This window comes from Chamaea fasciata, unplaced genomic scaffold, assembly GCF_029207755.1.
Source record: "Chamaea fasciata isolate MVZ Bird 193981 ecotype frontalis unplaced genomic scaffold, bChaFas1.0.hap1 SCAF_2, whole genome shotgun sequence".
Taxonomy (NCBI): Eukaryota; Metazoa; Chordata; class Aves; order Passeriformes; family Sylviidae; genus Chamaea; species Chamaea fasciata.
In genome coordinates, this window is record NW_027094087.1 from 63,915,634 (window position 1) to 63,932,342 (window position 16,709).

The following is a 16,709-nucleotide window of genomic DNA, read 5'->3' on the forward strand; positions in this document are numbered from 1 at the left end:
GCTTAACATCCTTCGTCTCTGCTGTTTGTATCACAACCTTGTTTAACATGTATCAGAAAAATCTTCATCTGACAGGCTTTTTGACTTGGTATCTTCACCTTTCCTTTTGTAGCCACAATTTCTGATAATTACTGTAGGAGCCAATAATGATTTTTCCAGCAGCTTTTCCCTTACTGTTGTGTGTTTTTTATCAGGTTTGCTGTAAGTCACTTGCAACATGTAAGCTGAACCACATATATAATAAAACAATGGATTCAACTGGTGAATTAAAAATAATATTACATGATATACAGGATAGGATGTTACAGTCTGTTTTAGTTTAAAGTGTTAGGAAGAAATGATAGTAGCTTGGAAAGGTATTACCTTATGAAATATATTTAAATCAAAATATTGTAAAACCATGCTGTGAAATGTACATAAATATATTTAATGAAAATATTTTACAGATTTTTTGCCTAGATAATAAATGATAAAAGACTAACCTTCTGAGACTTGGATTGCAATATATCTTGCCAAGATTGTTCAACCGCTACTTTTACATATAAATTTTGATGAGGAGGTGAAGAAAAACCTTTCATTTATGGCAGTGAAACCTGCTGAGCTTTATGGACTTCATTGTCTTAGTGATATTTAATTAAAATTTATATCAATTAGTATGTGGAATTGATATAAAATGAAAAAAAAAATCCAGAGAGACCATACATATTAAAAATGTGTCAGATTCTTTACTTCAAGGAAATCTTATTTTACAAATCCATAAAAAAAAACCAGTAGCAACTCAGACCTTGAAGAATTTGTGTGCCTCTGGTGGACCTGCCTTTCTCAATAATGTTCACTGGCCCTTTAGAAGTCATAGATTGCTCCCTGATAGGGCACAATCCCAAGGTGCGAATGACTGCACACAAGTGTGAAATGCAACAGCATATCCTTTCACAACAGGCTCTAACATGGCTAGTACAGTAAATTTCCTCTATCCTCAGCCTTCTTTGCTGCATGTGGCACTGGATTTATCTGAAAAACTGATGACTTCCTCACAACAAATGAAAAAATATTGGATTTTTACAGCTTGATAAGCATTTCTAAAGACGTGTTATTGTAGTATTTCTTTTTTTTTTTTTTTTTTTTTTTTGGTGGGGAGGACAACATATCTGCATCTCTACTCATATATAAATAAGATTTACCTACAAATTCCATGGCTACTCTTTGTAATTCATGAACAGTAATAATGACATCTATTATTACTGTTTTTTTCAAAAAGGTAAGAACTTAATTTTGAAATGAAAATAAAATCCTAATCACAAGTATGTGGTCATGGAAATGAATTCTAACAAAGATAAAAAAGTATTTTGGTAAAATGATTCAAAAGGCGCATTTTAACACAAGATTTCCAAAGCCTTTAAGTATTTAGTTCCACGATCATTAAGTATTTACTAATCAAAATATTATTATTTTTTTCAGTTGTTTTATAAAACTTGAAGTATTTGAGAAAATAAAACCTAAATTTTAGTGATAGCCTGCTTATGTTAATTTCCAGTTTGCTGCAGATGCAAAGAAGATGCATAGAATAGCCAACAAATATCCTGAGATAAACATTATATATATTTTAAGGAAAAAAAACAGGTAAACAAAAAACCATAAATTTCCTGTCCAAAAAAAAACCAAAACAAATCAACCCAAAACAAACCAAAAAACCCCAACTCTAAGGAAACAAGAGATCAAAAAGAAAAAAAAACCCAGATAATTAATCCAGAAATAGAAACCCTCTCCTGTTTTGAAATCTCTACAAAATACCAAAAGAACATATGAAACTAAGTTTGTTGCAGATTATATAAATATTTTAGAAACATCTTAAACAAATATTAAATTACTTTATAGGGTGAAGGTCTTAATAGACTTGAAATACCAAAATTAATGTCAAATGGGAAAGCTTGTGAAATATTAATTCATTGTTTTAGTGTCTTGCTTCTGCAAGAATGCAAGCTTACTTAAAATGCAGGCTTTACTTACTTAATTTACTATATTTCTTCAGACAGGTCTTAAAACAATCAGAGGACATGAAAGGTTAGCATGGACATAAAAATGAACCATTCTTTTTTTTTCTTTTTTTTTTTCCTCAAACTGATTAATGTTTAGCATAATTTCAAATAATTTTCCAGTCCTAATTGTCCATAGAAATTGCTCTAAAAATAAACAGCAAATTTTATTTTGAATTTTTTTGTCGGTCATCACCAAGTGACTAGAATCTATTAAAATGTATTAACTACACTCATATTGTCTTGTAATAGCATTATTCCCATTTTGACAGAATGGAAAATGAGCTGCAGAAAGATTTAATAAGTCAGGTTCCACTAAATTTGGGTGAGATTTGATAGAAGACGAACATTATTTTTTCAGCACAGCTGTGATTAAGTGAATGAATCAACACTGTGGCTTTCAGCAGTTTTACCTGGAATTGGTAAGAATTCAGACCTGAAAGACTATTCCAGAAAAGGAAGACCATTATGCTAGGGAAAATGGATTAAGAAATGTCTGGAGGGGCTTGCTGCATATCTGGACAAAGGAAGAGAGAATACAAATCAGGCAGCAAAATATTACCCATAAAAACTTAAGAACGCACCCAACTTTTCTGGGCTAACTGTTCCAGTGTTGGACCATCCTTTCGTTGAATATTTTATTTTTTTATGTTTGAGTGATATATTTTATATTTTGATGTGTGCCCCCTGTTTCTTGTCCAGTTGCAGGGCACCTCTGAGCTTGGCTCTGCCTCTTTAAACTCTCCTTTAAACTCTCCCACTAACTATTCATGTGTATTGATAAGACCTTCTGAACCTTCTCTTGCCCAGGAGAGACAGTTTCAGCTTGTGACAGATGACAAATGTTCCAGTCCTTTAATGATCCTAGTGTCCCTTCACTGGATCTGCTCCAATATGTCCATGTCTCCCTTGCACTGGTGAGCCCAGACCTGGACCCAGTGCACCAAATGTGTCTCACTAAAGCAGAATGATCACCTCACTCATCCTTGCTTGTAATGCTTCTCCTTATGCAGCCCAGTGTTGGCCTTGTGTGTTTCTGGGGCACTGCTGAAGACTTCTGTCCTGGTATCACCTTAAGAAAATATCTGATTTCTTTTCAATTCAGTTGCTCCCTTTGAAGCATGGACAAAGGGTGAGTGTACGGTCCTCAGCCTCCTTCACATTTGCTTCAAAAACCAGGTCTGGCACCTTACTAGATTCCCCATTTCCTACAATCGTCACAGATGTTAAAATATGAATGATTAATAATATATTGAATTCAGCAGCAATTTTTTAATGTTGTAAGTGGATTTTGAACATGTTAGAAATTGATCTGAATTTTAACAATACAGGATTGCTAGATAACAATGTGCATCATTCATGTACATGCAAATACTAATATAATTAGCTCCTAAGTTGTTGTTGTGATCTGAGTGGTGGAGGTTGCTTACACAAATATATTTAGTTTTTAATCAACTTTTCAGATCAAAAAACAATAGCAACAACAAACAAAACAAACAAAGAAACAAAAAATCCCACCTGGCATGAATTCTGCTTTGATTAAAATAAATTATTTATTTTTAATATAGTGTCAGTCTATATATGAGTCCTTTGAATAAATAAAACTTCAATATTTTTACTTCCCTCTTTCTAAGTGGAGATGAATTTTCCCTGCCAGAAGGTTTTTTCTGCCTTTTGGGACTTTAGTATTTGTGAAGATCTGATTTATATTAGAGAAACTTCGAAGCTGCGCAGCTGAAATGATCTTTTTCTTTCAGTGTATGATTCTCAAAATATCTCCTTCAAACAGACCTGAAGCACGGGTATGGGCGTATTCCTCTGTGATGAGAGATTTCTTTTCCAGTTGCTATGTCAGAATGCTTTGATGCACTTTCTATTGGGAAATCCTGAGACTATTCAAACTGCATTCTGGGATTATGATCTTTTGCTGTGTGTTTGATTAATAGGAGTTTGAATAACTTTAATAATGACAGAAAAGTTGTTTTTCCAGAAATATAATTAAGAAATTCTTACTCAGGTAATCATTAAAATTTTCAAGATTCTTTAAAAAGGATTTTTAGCCCTTATAATGCTACGAAGAAGAGGAGAACCAATAACATCTGAAAATCCATCAAAATAAGCATCAGCCACAAAGTTACAGGAACATAAAATGAGAAAATAGTATGCAAATATTTATTTGTAATTCTCTTTGTAAATCAGCACCAATAGTTCATTACCAGCATGAGTCAGAGACAAATGATCATGGAATCATGAAATCATAGAATGGCTTGGTTTGGAAGGGACCTTAAAGACCATCTTGGCCTAATCTCTCTGCCATGGTCAGGGACAACTTTCACTAAATCAAGTTGCTCAAAGCCTCATCCAATCTGATCTTACAGGGATGGGGCATTCACACCTTCTCTGACTGAAATCTCCCAGGGATTCACCACCATAACTGGAAGAATAGATTCTTACTTATGTCCAATATAAATCCATTTTATTTTAAAACCATTTCTCCTTGTCCCATTACTACAGGCCCTGGTAAAAAGTTAAACCAGAATTTTATAGACAACTACCTTGTTTACTCAGCACCTTTGCTGAGAGACCAACACGGTTGCAGTATCAATATGACTGCTCATATCTTTATTTGTTCTCCTTGTGTTGTGTCGTGTTGTGTTGTGTTCCCTAAAGAAAAGAATGAGAAGGTCAAATAGAACTCCCCTGGCTGCCTAGGGAAACTGGATGAACTTCTATAGCTATTTTAGCATGCTTTGGGAAAAGGTGTTTCCTGGAGCAGTGAAAGGAGAAATGGTGATAGTTTAGCATAGAACAAAGAGTTTGCCCCTCAAGCACAGGCTAAGACACTGGTTAGGAGGAAGAGAGCAGACAATGGAGCTCTGGAAAAGAGCTCACAACCAACAAAAAATGTTTTCAAAGGAACAAAGTGGAATTGCGTAGAGTCAGTTTCCATTGAGGGAACCACTGAGAGACTAACCTTAATCCTAAAAGTGGAAAGCTAGTCTGAAAACAGTGATTTGCCTTTCTGTTATATAATGAAATGAGAATGAGTTTTGGAATTTCTGCTCAGGGTTTGTTTGGGGTTTTTTAATTTATGTTGCAGAGGGGGGTTGGGGAGATAGGTGTGTTGTTTGATTTTTGTTTTGTTGGGGTTTTTTTGTTTGGGTTTGTGTTGAAACCCTGGAAACTTGGATTTAAAGGTTTTAGTATATAGTAATAAATGTGAAGCAATATGGAGAATTTAAGGTGTTGTCTAAGTCTTCTTCTTCACCTTCATCTTGATTTCGGGTGGGTTTTTTTTTCTAATTGGGTGAAAAAGGTCCACATTGTGGACCTTGTGTGGTCAATTATTGGCTTAAACGTATAAATAATATAGGTGTCATTTATTATTGGATAGTTTATCCTTAAATAACCTTGGAAAGAGTTTGAGACAACTTGATTTTCTACCTTGCTAGTTAGAACTCATGACTCGTGAGACTCTAATATAGATAAGAATTAATAAACACTGAGTACGAACACAAAAACTGCAACTCCTCTGTATTAATCCCAGCTCTAGCATGAAGAAAAGAACATAAAAACCTCACAGGTTTGGTTGTTTATTTTGTGGGGCTCTTTTTCTTCTTTGTTTTTTGTTTGTTTCCTTGGTTTTGTTGTGGTGGTTTTTTTGGGTTTTTTTGTTTTGTTTTGTTTTGTTTTGTTTTGTGGGGTTTGAATTTATTTTTTTTTTTAACTGGTTGGTTTGAGTTTTGGGCAGGGGTTGGGTTGGAGTGTTTTTAATTTATATTTTGTTTTCTTGTTTCTTTGGGACTTGTTAATTTTGTTTTAAAGCCTTTCTGGTAATATTGGTACTCTTGTAGTATTCTCTAAGAAGGAACCTAGACAGTTCTGTTTCAAATGTTCATGTAAATAAGGATCCCATCTAAATCACTCAAGACAGATCACTGAAGGCAGTGTTACTATTCTGGAAGATATGAGTCTGCCCATCTGCAAAGGTTCAGAAGACGGATTATAATTATGACCAGAAATAGCTCTGCTTATATGTAGTTTGGCCAATCATCTAAATGGAGTCTACCAAGATTTCAGACTTATACAGCAGGGAAAAAAAAAAAAAAAACACCCCACCATCACCACAAGAAAATTTCAGTTATCTGAGATTAATAGGCAGAAAAAAAGGTCATTCAGGATAAAAAAATCAAGATCTCTGGCCTGATGTAAGGTCAGATGGTATGACCGAATTCTGCTGGCAGAGGAAAGGTCTGGTTGACCTTTCATAAATTTAAAGTATATTTTGCTTGGAATAAAGATAAATGCTTCTTCAGAGCACTTCATGCATCATTTTACTGCAAAAGAAAAAAGGCACCGAGAATAAAAGTTCATGCGGTAGTATTGTCAGACATAGTAGTAAAATCCTCTGCAGGAGTATTAGTCCATCCCAGAAGTCATATGTTCTTGTCAAAGTACAATAACAATGTTTAATCCTTCTTTTGTCTCCTCAGTGAATGTCATTCCTGTGGAAATATATGTCCAGCAATGTCAAAGTCATCACAGTAGTCTACACAGGGAACATTTATCTTTTTGGATGTTCAGTGAACTGCATCAGTATAAAATCCGCATTTATATGTAGGGTTATGCCCAGGAAGATCAGGAACTCACAGGGACTGTATTCAGTTTTTACTCCTTATTAACAGAGAATATGCTCCTTTACAGAGATAGAGGTTCTGAAGGACAAAGGTAATAAAATGCAAATTTAAGAAAATTTATGTGGCAGCAAATGAAGGGAGATGAGGACAGAGCTGCAAGCAGTACTTCAACTGAGGTTGCACTGGTATCACAAGTTCTTATTTTAAAAATATGATCTATTTGTGCGATATACTCATATGGAATTCCTTCTGAGCACTTACTAAGAGTAGTACATTCAGAAGCAACAGAAAAATTCACAAAATTAGCAAAATCATAACTGAAGATCAGGTATTAATGTTGAGAAGTATGTTCTCTGGCAATTGCCTTATTTCAATACAACTCTTGAAAGACTTGTACACACACTCCAGTGTAAGTAACAAAATTTACTTTTCTCTGAGTCACAGAGAATTATGGTATCCCTATCTGACATTCGCAATTTTTTTTGTGTGTGTGTGCTGTTCCTGAGTTCATCCATCTACAGACAATGTGTGATAGAGATAAAACCTCTTACATCAGGATGTTAGAGAAGAAAAAACAATCACCTACTCCCCCAAATTATAAAAAAATTTATTTATCCTATTACTAAGGAGTTCAGAAACTGCAACTTGCACTGCTGTTGTCAAGTTACTCAAACTATTGTATGTTATATGTGTGTGAACCCAAAAGATTTGAATATGTATCATTATGAAAATATGGCTGGGTATTAAGTACCTGCTGAACAAAGTATTATAGTTACATGATGTATTTGAGTTAAAAGAATTCCAAGATAATTCAAATTAATACAGCAATTTAAATATGTGGTATTTTTTATAGTAGATGTTAATCTATCATTTTATTTACCAAACAAAAGACCAAGAAGAAAAAGTCCATCTTTAGGTTAAGCCTTGTATCATAGAATTAAATTAAATGATTTTTCCAGAAAAAAAAGATTTAGTGCTTATGGATGCTCATAGAATGTCTTCCAGCAAATTATGTTCATTTTTTCTGAGATTAGAGACAACAAAATTCAAGATTTTCCTTTAAAAATTCTGAAGACACAAACATTGACTGTAACTTGATGACATTTGTGTAAGAAATTATTGTAAGAAATAGACAGAGTCCATCCTTTTTAAAACACTTATGACCTTGTAAGGTTGCCTATTATGTGTCATGGCAAATTAATTAGGAGTTTTATTTTCAGACTTATCACATGATGTATGTTAGTGCATGGTGTCCCTCAAAAGTGAGGCAAGTAGTCATGTGAGACTACCCTGGAATACAGATACATCTGTACAAATTTCAGCCTGACAGTTGAAACGAGTATCATCCATATTTGTATTTATATATGTGTATAAAGAGGAGTTCTATACAAAACAAATAAACAAACAAATATCTGTAAAAGTTGCATTTAAATATTTTCTAACTCTATAAAATAAAAGTGAGTCTCACCTCACCAAGATTTAGCTATGGAAAAACATTTATGAAATCTAAAATACTTGGCATTGATTGAAAGTATAAATATATTTATGTAAATATATGCTTTTTACTTACCAACTCCTATTTTCCTCTTAGAAAATTAATTCTACAACCTGTGCTTGAATTCTGCAAAAAAATTACTTCTTTACTTATTTCATTTTAACATTTTGCTCTTAGAGGTTGTTTCAGCTATGTTAGCAAACCAAAAATAATCCGAAATAGTGTTTGTTCATGTTTGTTCTGACCTTTCAGACTTTTCAGAGGGTAGTTATCTGACCAATATTTCAAGCTCCTACTGAAGAAATATCCAGGAGAGTCTCCTGTATTATGTTGCACAAAATTTTCAGGGTTCTGGTCTTATGTGCCTCCATGATATTACAGCAACAGGGAGAATGCTTGAGACTATTATAGTACCATTATAGAAGTTTCATCTCTGCTTTTCAGACAGCTTCACATAAAAACATCCTCATCTCACTATTAAGGATGAGTAGCCATGCTTTAAATCTTTGCCTGCTGGTTGTCATCTTAATTCTCCAAGTGGAGAAAAACACAAAACTCAAACTGTGGTAACCATAGTCTAAACTAAAATTCCAAAGAGGGTCAAAGATATCAAACTGAACATTTTCAGTTTCCAAACAGAGTCTTTGTCCTTGAGTAAAACAGAGTATCACAATTCATCAGAACCTATATGAATCTCATGAATCTGCATCTTTTAGGTTTACACTTGAAAATCTTAGACATAATAATTTCCTTCCTTGTTCTTCCCAGTGGGATTCAGTTTTGTTCCTTGCATGACTGTTTCGACAAATTGAGATTTTCCTTGTAGTGGAGTCTGACTTTTTATGTCTGTCTTGCAATAAGGAAAAGGAACCTTTTCCTCCCTTCTGTAACAAAGAGATAAAATACAATGTTCCTGTTTTGGAAATGTAAGAATACTATATTTTAAGGGGTTTTTTAAGGCATATGCCTACTATTTTAAATACTCCATTCTCATATAATACACTTTGTTGCTATGGAAAATTTTTTATCAGGAATATTTTTTGTCCAAGTGGAGCAGGTGAGTCATTCATTACTTGAAGAGGAAGAAATATCAAGGAATACTGGGCATAAATCATGGAAGAATGAGTCTACAAATCACTGCACGGAAATTTCCAGTTGTCATTGTCTTACTATATGAGTATTTCTAGAGAATAATTTTATGACTGTCAGTTTTCATTACTGTAAATGACTGAAATCAGAAGCTGCTCTGAGTCAAGAGATCTGCTGTCAAATTTAACAAATTTAATTATTAAAGATTGCCACTCTACTGTTTTTGAATCTGAACCTTAGGATAAAAGTTGACATTTATGCAGTATCCCTCTCACTACGGTTTAGTTGTATGCATCACACTTGTTTCTGAGCTATCTAATTAGACTCGCCTTATGAACAGTAAAGAGAAAGAAAAAATTCTAGCATTATTCCTCTTTTGGTAATTATCTAAATTAGTTCACCTTATGCAAAAAATCAGACAGCCTTGAGACACAGCTAGATCCCATGAAATATTGTTATTACTTCTTTTTTTTCTGCCTGAGAAAGTCATTTGCTTTGGAGAATAGTTTCCCTCCATGCCTTGACATTAATGAACAAAAATATGGCTGTAGAGAGTGAAAGTGAAACATTATAGAAAGGAATAGGAAGAGAAGGGAGGGTTATTGTAGAACAGGGGTTTCAGAGGAGAATAGAAGTACAAGGAATTTTAACACTAACTTTTCCTTCAGCAGTAAGGAGGGACTGGAGAAATGGAAGACTGAAGAACTAGGATAGGAAAGGACAAATCATGAAGACGAGACTGAGAAGGACTGTGAAACGGGGTGATCTGCTGTGGGATGTTTAAGGAGTAGAGATAAAAACAGTCAGTGAATAAAATATTCTAATTTAATCTTTTAGCATGCTCATTTTTATTTTTCAATAATACTCTCACCATAGAATTTTATAAATTGCAAGCGCACATATTAATGCAAATTTAATTTACATTTAAAGTACTTATTTTGTTATATTTATTCCTTAAACTTTCTTTTTTTGGTCTATTAAAAAAAGTGCCCCATGGCTGACATGTCTAAAAGGTCTTTAAAAAAATGAATTAATTATATATTTTAATAACCAAATTCCCTGATAGCTCATTCTCACTTTTATAGCTCGATAATGATTTCTCTACTCTCTGTACTTAAAGTTGGAAGTAAGACTCAGGTGTAGTTATAAGGAAACACCATGCGGAAAGAATTTTGGTTTTCCTAGATCTACTATATGGTTTCCACAACAATATGCAGCAACTGTTCTAATGCTAACACTCCTCTTTTATCCACCAGACCCACTCTCTGAACAAAAATGTGTGACATTTCACTTTTTCTCTGTTGTAGTAGCACCAGATATATCCCTGTCTGAAATCTTATTATTCATTTTAAGAAACTGGTCTTTAAGTTTTAAAAATACAAGCTCATCTTCATGGCCTTATGGGTTTCTATGTAAGCATACTTATTGAAAAGATTATGATCAAACTTACCATATCCAACTCATTTTCATGCACAGAATAAGTAGTGAGCTTGTCTTACTCAAATTACATTTTTCTTTTCTTAGTTCAAGGCAACTGACTGAAATGAGTTGAAAATTCCATATATTGTATATTTCATGCATCAGAAGCCTGTTCAATATTCATTATTAACTTTGATGGCAAAGGCTGTCATACCACAACATTTGTCTTGTACTATGGTTTAAAAGCCTTCAGCCATTTATCTTACATTGTTGGCATATTTTTAATAATTCCTGCTTAAATTAAACAAAATTCTTTCTGCTTTTTGATAAAATGGTTTATGAAATCATTGTGACCATTACAGTGTTCTGTCACTTGAAATCAACATGCCTGCTACTGAAAATTTACTTTTTCCTATGAAAAAGTAATTGTCATTGCAAGGATTAATGCCATTAAAATGACTCATAATTTTTACCACATTCTGAAAGTAAGGCTTAACAGTGACAGATTACATACTTGAAGCTATACAATATTTTATAATGTTTATCATACTAACTTGAAGCAAGCAGTATCTTCCTAATGCTACTGGAGAATTTCACACAATTGAAAAGGAAAAAGAGTAACATGGACATAAAAAACTCTGTTACATGACTTCACAATTAACATCATGCTGAGTAAATCTCAGGAAACGAATATAGAAATCACCTTTTCCTCCACTCTTTGTTGACATTTTTTAGATATCTCATAGGTCATATGAAGGACCATCCATTAGTCTTGGTATTTGTCAGCCCTTTGTGTCAGAAGGAGAAAATAATATTTTCATAAAAGACTTCGCAATGGTCTAGTAATATATTAGTGAGAAGAAGTTATGTAATATGACCATTTTTAATCAAAGTGAAGTGTAAAATAACTGAATTAGCACCTCAGTGGAAATATTTGCCACCCATCAAAACCACCTCAAAAATTAAACTGTTGAAAAGAAGGAGATATGTGTGTAAAACAAAAGAAATCTTCACTTGGTAAAAGATATGATGAAACAAAGAAAACAGAAGAGACAAATATGAATCCTTAATGAAAATGGCCAGAAGAAATTCTGAGAAAATACTTCCTCAAACTTATTAACAGAAACAAATTTAAACTTCTCAGAATCAAAAGAAGGACAAAAGAATTCACTGTATGCACAGATGATCGTGATATATAAGAACATGCAGGAAGTGTGAAAAAACTCCACATTTGTAGAAAATGAAACTATTTCTGTAGTTTACATTTCTTATGGAGAAATTCTGGAGATTTGCCACTTTGAATTTTTCCTTTACTGAGGTAGAACTTTCATCAAAGAAAGGTGGCACGAGAATAGATCAGGTGCTAATAAATAAAGTAAAATACTGAGACTTCCAGAAGGAAATGGCATTCACCCCAGAGTGTTAAAGGAAGTAAGACGCAAAATTTTAAATAATAAGACTGATTTTTATTTACCCTTGGGAATGACATGTGAAAAGTAATACATGAGTTAACAAGAAGATTTGGGAGCATACGAATATCTGCACAAAATTAGGCCTGAGTTTTACATAACTGTGACTGTTAGAAATTGTGGTAAAGAATAAAATTATTAGCTTAAAAATATCAGGAAAAGTCATTATCTTTTATTTTGAAGAAAGTCATACTGAAAAATAAATTAGAAACCTTTGAAAGACTTTTTTTTTTTTAATAAAGTGCTCCTCGATTTCCAAAACCTTTTAAGATGATGTTCTAAAACTTATTAAAGAAACTAAGCCATCATGGGATGAAACCAAGATCACAACAGAGATTAAAATGAAAATGGATGAAAGATTAATACATTTGCAACTGATAAAAAATTATGCTTGACTGTAAAACCAAATCATGAATTGAGTGTTTTAATACATTGGTAAAAAGCTAGACAAAATTAGGGGTCAATACAGATAGTACTGTGTGGAAAATGGTCTTCATTACAACAAATGAAAAGCATTTATAAACTATTTATTTTTAGGAAAGAGATCTTACAAATAAATCTAATGATCTTTAAAGATTATATAATCTTTATTAATAAATCTACAATAACTCCATTGTAATGCACAGCCACATGAGTGGTAAATATCTCACAACTTTCTATTAAAATAAAGAAAAAAAAAATAAATATACTAATGCCACTGAACCTCCAGGACATACTTAAATTTTAGATACGGGATCCAGTTCAGGAACCATGATATCTAACATGAGATAGTATAATATACTTTAAAAAAGTAGTAACAGGCTTACAAAGATAACTGAAGCTACAGAGTAAGTTTTGTAAAATGCAAAGAATATAAGTCTCTTTAGGTAGAAAAAAGACGTCATGGATGAAAGATAGTGAATTATATAAAATAATGAATAAAGTAAAATGAAAAGTGATTGAAAGGACAAGGAAAGAGCAGTCATTCTTTCTTTGTTACAACACAGGAATTTTTTACATTCAGTCTTTCTTTTTGACAACACAAAAATTTGTGTGCCTACCCAAGTTTTCAGGCAGTGACAGAAGTTAGGGAGGAGTAGGTGATTATATAACCCCATAAACTTTTTTCTGAAGCTCCCAGTAGTGATCATTACTCAAAGATAAAATTAGAGAGTCAAAGAATCTTTCACCAGAAATAATATAGACATTTCTGTGTTCTTACAGACAGGTTTTCTTTTTCTTTTTGGAACTTTCAAAATAATGTTCATCTGTGATGGTGTTTTTCCAACTAATTTCCATCAGGTGATCTATGTTTTTCTTTCCGATGCTACAGAGAGCCTTTCATTTTGTTCTCCCTTATACACAGGAGAAACCAGAAAGGAATTTTTGTTGTTACTTCATTTTATCAGTAATATCAGCTGCAGAAACCCTTTGATGTTTAGTCTAAACTGTTTGCTCAACACAGGCTTCAGTTACTCAATGAAGTTCTAGACATCTTTCTACTGTCATGCTAGGGCAATCCTGAGATATTTTGGCAACAACTGTTGTGTTTGTGCTATACAACCATGGGATTCATCAAAATCTTCAGTTTCATGCAGGCTGAAAATTTTATTTGTAATTTATCCCCCAAACATATATTGGTGTAATGGTACCGGGCATCAGATGAAGGCATATGTCAGACTCTGAAGAGCTCTGCCTGTGGTCAGACAGCCTCTCTTTCATGTCTGCCTGTTTGATGAAGATCCTTGACTTGCAATATAATACCATCAAAAAGAAAACAGAAAGAAGAAAAAACCACCAATTTTCTGTATTTAATGTTCTGAATTAAACTAATTTGCTATATTTTAAAACCAACAGAAATAAAACCTGCATGAGTGAGGTGGTAAGTTACAGGTAGGTAACACGTAGTTAGGCTATGTAAAACTCAACAAGAATAATAATAATAAAAAAAAACTAGAGCTGCTTAATTCTTTGACTCACCACAGGTCACAGGCTGCTATTATAGACAAGAGCCATCATAGATTTTGATACAAAAATGTTACAGTTCTGCCTTCTTTATCTTGGCCGAGGTCAGGATGGAAGACATAGGAAATGTAGCATTGAGTTTGGTCTTGGTTGTTTATTATATCTTATCTATTTACAGTATTTACAGCTTGAGCTCCAATTTGTCAGTTAGAGAAATGAAACAAAATGAAGAGCCTTCAACTTTCACCAAGGCTATTTAAGAGATAATTACCCACTACCAAAGTGACACCTATATTATTTATGTTTTTGACCCAGTAGTGACTATTTCAGGTTTGCAATGCAGATATCTTTCACCCAATTAAAGAAAGCCACCCAGATCCATGAAGAAGATGGAAGAAGAAGGTGAAGAAGAAAAACTCAGACAAAACCCTGAATCCTCCATCTTGGCCCGCACACATTACTATATGCCAAAACCCTAAACCCAAGTTTCCACCCTGTGGGATCACACAACACCATCACAACAACAAACGTAACTACACACTCACAACCTCTGTGCTATCACACAATCTCGGAACCCTGTTCCAAGGCCTCAGGCCAAATGCAGTGCCTGCCTGAGGATCAGCACCCCTAAGCTCAGAAAGTCTGAAATTTGCAGCCTTCAGAGTTCCAACACAAAAAAAATTAATAATTTCCTTTTTTTTTTTTTTTTTTTTTTTTTTTTTTTTTTTTTTTTTTAAACTTGCTAGCCATGTTTTATAGTTCAAATGATCTTTCTTTACTTTACAGATTTACCAGTTCCCTGATCCTGGTAGTGTAGGTTAGGAAATGCAAGAAAGTGTACTCAGTACAATACATTCTTATCATCTAGTCTGGATACAGTCAAGGAAATTTATTCCTATTCTTTCAAAGATACCATCTTTGTCTTCAGAAATTTACCCACAGTTTTATTTCTTCGGACCTTTAAAATTCTGGAAATTCCTTTAGATTCATAGTAAGACTTCTTTTTGTTAACCTGCCTTTTTTTTTTTTTGCTGTGCTTCTCTATTTAAGAAATTGTCAGGCTACCAAATACTATACAAACTTTAAACTTCACATCTACGGTGAAAATCTGTGTGTGTTGAGGGGGGCGGTATGTAATTTTAAAAAAAGATTTATAAACTATGTACAGATTATATGTGGACCTCCTCTGATGAAGTGCAGGTCTGTGGGACTGTGATAAAATGACTTAGAACTTCTATTACTAAATCTCCTGGAAGTTAAATATCTAGGTTTATGTTCATCAATTTACCCTAAGTAATTTAAAGAGGTAAAGCAAGAATATAACTGTGCAGAGAGTAAAAGCTCATGTACCTGCAACTGCCCAGGATCAGGAATCTAAGCTACAATGCAGGGTACATAGCCAATCAGCATATAAGTGATTAGAACTACCTAAATTAGATGAGAGGAAATTCTGAAAATAGGAAGATCCAGGACTACATTTCATTGATGATTATTTTGCCTAATATCTTTTTAATGTTAAAGGATCATAAACTACAAAATGTAATATATGAAACATTTTATGCAGAGCTAAACCCCAGAAATTTTGCATGATGAAGGCCCAGATTAATAGATTAGAAAGTCATATTCCTTCTCACACTTGTGCTCATGTTCTCTGGCTCAATGAACCTTTCATTTTTTGCTGCCTAATGGCACATTTGCAGCAATGTGGAGATTGTGTTCCGTGAAATCCCCTCATCACAGTTTGGGCACCAGCTGCAAGGTTGATGAGTATAGCAAATGTAAAAGTTAAACATGAGCGTACAGAGAGAGTCTAGCACCATGAATTCACTAAGGAACACTTTTTCAGTCCTTGGGCCAAAGGAAATTGTGGATCAAGATGCCAACATGATTTCTTTCTGTACTTTTTTCGAAGCAGAAATAATATGTTGTAAAAAGAGGACAAGAGAACTTGGTGGATACTATTAGAAAAGCTGGTATAATATTGAGACTCTTCATTTACCTCTACAGTTAGCTACGAATGGCATCAGCTTTAGGTACCTCCTATTGCCAAACTTCCAAAATTTACTTTTCAAAGTTGCAGAGTCTCCTTAAGACAAGTGGGGACCTGGCCAAAATGTGAAAAAATGATCTGATATAGGAATCATGCAGAGTTTATGTTCTTTGGAGTTTATTAATCAATTTTCCAGTTAACTTCTAAGCACTTTTTTAAAAAGTTAGTTCCATAAACTTAGTCTCCTCCTACTTTAACATCTTTTTTTCTGTCTACATTTTCTTTCTTAACTCCTCTAAGTATATTTTTTTCCTTCCCAGTCTGACCCTGTAAATAATTATTTTCTCTGTGTTGTCTACTAATTTTTCCTGACTTTTCTGCTAGTGGTTGTAGTTCTTAATTTCCCTGTGTTTAACACGAATCTCTTGTAAAGTCTGAATCCCTCTGTCCAACCCCTCACAGTTTTATTGAACACAATTAACAGAGGAAAATGAACAGTAATAACTGGTTTTTACATATATGAAATCTTCCTGACAGAGAAATTATGCAATGTATTATGCAGCATGAGTACTTTGCCTCTGGATAGTACAAAGAAAAGCAAAGCCTTTATGACTGTATTAATTAGCAATTATT